The 4,605-nt window shown below is 37.3% G+C and overlaps 2 long non-coding RNA genes across 3 annotated transcripts; both read right to left on the bottom strand.

Moving 5' to 3' along the window:
• Positions 1–213: 213 nt before the first annotated feature.
• LOC128867850 (uncharacterized) lies at positions 214–1,193 on the bottom strand. The gene is made up of 4 exons (XR_008455034.1): positions 1,037–1,193; positions 574–964; positions 362–504; positions 214–302 (listed from the first exon to the last, which is right to left on the bottom strand). It is a non-coding gene; the product is annotated as an uncharacterized LOC128867850 (long non-coding RNA).
• Positions 1,194–1,222: 29 nt separating this feature from the next.
• LOC128867851 (uncharacterized) lies at positions 1,223–2,215 on the bottom strand. Of its 2 annotated transcripts, none has more exons than XR_008455036.1 (3): positions 2,128–2,215; positions 1,929–2,059; positions 1,223–1,362 (listed from the first exon to the last, which is right to left on the bottom strand). It is a non-coding gene; the product is annotated as an uncharacterized LOC128867851 (long non-coding RNA). The 2 variants fall into 2 exon arrangements; XR_008455035.1 differs by lacking the exon at positions 1,223–1,362 and adding an exon at positions 1,717–1,853.
• Positions 2,216–4,605: the final 2,390 nt, after the last annotated feature.

The following is a 4,605-nucleotide window of genomic DNA, read 5'->3' as shown; positions in this document are numbered from 1 at the left end:
ATTTCCTTTGCTTCCTAAAAATAAAAGTTCAGCCACTGCACGATACTTGATTTTTTCTATTTTCAAAATCTCCTACAAAAAATTTCTCGACTGTAAGAGTCTGAGGACAAACATTTTTGTTGGAAATCGTTTTATCCATCATAATTTTGATAACTTAATTGGTGATACTCTTGGCCAAAAAGTGAAAACTTTAAATCCACGTCAAAATATCCGATCTTCTGAACTGGGCAAGTCTTGGGCAAGTTTGGTTTGCGTTTAATCGTGTTGACTTATATTTTTGCAAATTTGTCGCGTTCTGTTATCTGTGGAGAAGGTTTGTATAGAAAAGTGTAGTGACATTCCCATTCCTTCAAATGCAAACCCTTTAGCATATTTAAATTTCCTGCCACTTTGATTCAACACCACATTTTTTGCCATACAAATTCAGCATAAATCCATTTCGTGCTTTTCCGCTAACTTTGAAGATTTTCCCAAGCATTAATGTATCTTTCCTGCTGCCACATACTTGACATACACTCGTACAAACATAGATAAGTATTTGTGTGTTACTTTCTGCTTTTTCTGCGAACTCACCTTTATTTGGAGCTATATAATCTTCTTCGATGTGTTGTTGGTGTTGTTGTGGCTACACTTGATTTACTCGGGACTCTGTTGGCTTTAAAGTGGATGTTGTGTGTTGTTGTGGCTTTTTATTGTACTCGTAAGTGCAAATTGTCAGTTGCCATTCACAATATAACCAACCACAGCTTTTGTTAAGTGAAAACTCATGCCACAGTCGCCAGCAATCCTTGTGCAACACAACCATCATCACTTCAATTCCATCATTACAAATCGTATCATATTTCCAGCTATGGCAGTTCAGATTTCATACAAGTCAGCGCTGTTAGATCATCACAAGCCGCAACGATTTTTCATATTTTTTCCTCCTCTGGAGAATGGCACACGCCACGCAAGAATGGCGACACTAGAAAATGGAAAATATATTCATGTTCTTAAATCTAGTATTACCAGACACTTGCTATAACGTTTTACATACTTATCTACTCTGTGTATATTCATTTCCTGTAGCTGTTCTCACACATTTCAGTTATGCACATTTTCTTCGAATACTTATTTATTTCTTTTTTTCAAAATTTACACAGATGTGGCAGTCAGTTTACATCCAGTGGCCTTGAAATGTGTGCGTCAGAAAATATTGATAAATCGAAAAACCAATTTCCTTTAAGTAGTTTGAGCCAAAATTGTTTTCCTATGTGTCACTGGATTACGGATGTGGCACTTCTTTCCAGGAAAGGTTTTAATAATACTTCTTGAAAATACTGCAATCGGTGATGCAATTGTTCTTCGAGGAATTCGGCTTTCCTGCAATAATACTAAGTTGTTTTCTTTGAACATATATTTCTACCAAAAATATATATTTTTTTAACAATAAACATTTGCTCTTCAAGAAAAGTCTTGAAGCTATGATGACACTGAGATCTGTTTCTTAAATCGTAGAAGCTGATCCAAAAATTGCTAGTTTTCTTATGCAGAAAAGGCAAACAGTTTTTCCAACTTTCATTTGTATGAGGCGTTTGTATAGTGAGAGCTATTACATTGCTGCTTTTGCTTGAGCAAAGTTTCTTAGTATGTTTTCGGCGATGATAACGGAGTGCTTCAAATTGTTTCTTTTGAATTTATTTACACATTGTGTTCCTCAATTTATGCGGGCTGGCGGTCACAATATGCCTTAAATTCACTTTGGTGAGGCTCAACAAGAGTTTTTTAACTAATAATTTTGAGATGCTTCATGATCTTTACAACGGTAGTGACATTCCAAAATATTTCAAATTAAACGGCAGTTCAGTTATTTTCTATTTACATGCAACTTTATAGCTACTTTTAACCAAAAAATAAATAAAAGTACCACACAAAAGGTAACTTCTTACCTCGATAGTTACGCAGACGCTTGACAGATTGTCTTTATTAGAAAATATGCACTCAGGCATTCGAGGATTTGATAAGACATGAGACACATTTCAGATCACTTTAAGCAGAAAAGCCAGGAAAAATTCCATTTCTATGAAATGGAAAAAATGCAAACATAAAAAAAGTAACCCACGCTGCTCAGCACGCCACGCCACTTACCCAAGGGTTTACCAGCTACCTGAATTTCCTTAAGAAGAATTGTAAATTTCCATAACAAAGCGTAAAATATCCCCAACACTTCCGAAAGCAATGTGTAAAATGTGTTTTTTTACAACAACGTATGTCTGTCACAACATATTTTTACGAAGGTAACTACGCAAATATAAGTACAGCTGCTGTCTCAATAATAGAAGCAATATTACATTACAGTAGTATGGATTTCTTTACTTAAATAAAATAAAATAAAAATAAGTGTGCGTAATTCACCTGTAGAAACATTCGGACACAGCTCCATAGGAAAGTGGAGCTCAGGTGGCACAGACTAAATGACTCCGTACTTTAATTGGGAGAGGAGGTAGTTTCGCACTACAATTGAAGAGGAGGGATTGCACAAAGGAATGAAGCCTGGCCATACGACTTTTCACATCAATACAGACGGCTCTAAAACTTTAGACAGAATGGGAGCGGGTATTTACTGCTCAAAACTAGGGATAAGGCAGCCTATCAAGCTGCCAGACTACAGCAGTATTTTCCAAGCGGAAGTTTTTGCTGTGGGGAAAGCCGCAGAGCTAGCCTACACAAGAGCAAGAAAGAACTCAACAATTAATATACACGTGGACAGTCAAGCAGCAATAAAAGCAATAAACTCGTATTGTATTAAGTCCAAAAACGTTCAACGGAGCACGGAGGCCATAGAAAGGCTAGCCGCAAACAGTAGGCTGCATATCTATTGGATGAGCATTATGGGGAACGAAATAGTAAATGAGATAGCAAAAAGTGCTGCTAGACTACCTTTTGAACAAGAGAACGACATACTATATACAATGAAATTGACGACTACATGAAAAAACTAGTCGCAGCTAGGTGGACTAATTTGACCACATGCAAAACAGCAAAAGTCATGTGTAGAACTAACGACAAAAAACTGACTCAATTCGTACTTACGCTCTCGCGAAAGGACTGCATAATCTATTGGCTGAACATGCGTACAAGATAGGCATTGCTAACACGGACAAATGCAGGAAATGCAGAGAGAAGGTTAAGGAAACTTTAGAACACCTTGTGTGCGTATGTCCGGCATTACTAAAAACGCGCTTAAGATGCCTGGGAACCCCATTGTTTGAGGGTCTGGAGGACGTCTCAAAAGCGGATCTCCCAGCTCTGCTTAGATTCGCCAAAGCGCTGACATCCTACATGATGTCATTTTTCAGTATTCAAAAAGGTCGGTCTACCTCTGGTATCGCTAGGGACCAAAAGGTCTATGCGTGGCTTATTGCCAACCAGGTTAACCTAACCTAGCCTAAGTGCGCGCAATTTTAAATATAATTTATTTTAACTTACTTTTAACTCCTCCTCATCAGCATTACTTCGTGACATGACGATTATTCGACATTGCTTCAGTACAGTGCTTACTAACTTTTCTGATGGCATTGCAATATATACACAGCCCTTTTTTACACGGTGGATATGTTCCTTAGAAAAGCGTGCAAAAATATCCTTTAAAAAAATACTTACGACATATGGTATATTTGAGTTTATGCTCCACAGCCTTAAAAAATCATGTAAGATGAAAATATTTTCCCAAAGAACCATGCAAAAGAATTATTAACGAAATCAATCTGTACTAAATTAGTGTACAGTGAAAATTCAATCCATAAGTATAAAACTTATAAAAATTCGAATGCAAATTAGGAAAAAAAAGCAAATCAATTTTGCAACTATTCATCGCCTCTTGCGAACAAACGTGTACGTTTATGAAAACTGGACTACAAATACTATCCTCACTAGGTGCACATGTCAGCTACTAAGCCAAGTGGCAAACACCAAAGTCATGGAGAAAGGAGGCAATTAAATTCCTATACAGATGGTTCCAAGCTAGATAGGGCTGGCTATGGAGTGTTTTCGAAGGAATTAGGACTGGAACTATCCGTTCGACTACCAGACTGCTGCAGCGTTTATCAGACAGAAGTTCTAGCTATAAAAGAAGTGGATACGTATCTAAATACGCATTCTTGGTGAATCACCACTTCAACCAAACAACCTTATCTTAATTTCATTAACCCTAAACTACCCTCCTATCACTTTACTCTGTTTAATAATTATAATTTTGAAATTTTTTACGCTTCAACCCCAAGCTTAGCGGCCGTCGACGAATAATCCTGCCCATCCTACAGCGGAATTCATAGAAACGGCATAAGAAAGGAACCACTGATTGCTTCCCTGTTACACGTGTCACTATTTTTTTAACCAAAACTGTATCTATAATATATTTCTGTGCGTGTTACAAAGTGAATTTCCCTACCATTTCCACCAGCTTTAGGTGAGGGAGTCTGTCTGCGAGCGCTTGTCAACGTCTTTTGTTTGCGGTCGGATAAGCCGAAACGTGCTTGGGCTGCTATTTTCTTAAACATTTATTTATAAGTGTGTACATATTTCTTCGGCGTATATGTATTTGTGTTAACGACACATTTTATCGCC

Source organism: Anastrepha ludens, chromosome 6 (genome assembly GCF_028408465.1).
Source record: "Anastrepha ludens isolate Willacy chromosome 6, idAnaLude1.1, whole genome shotgun sequence".
Lineage (NCBI taxonomy): Eukaryota > Metazoa > Arthropoda > Insecta > Diptera > Tephritidae > Anastrepha > Anastrepha ludens.
Note: the sequence above shows the minus strand (reverse complement) of the source record. Positions and strands in the feature narration are given on the sequence as shown.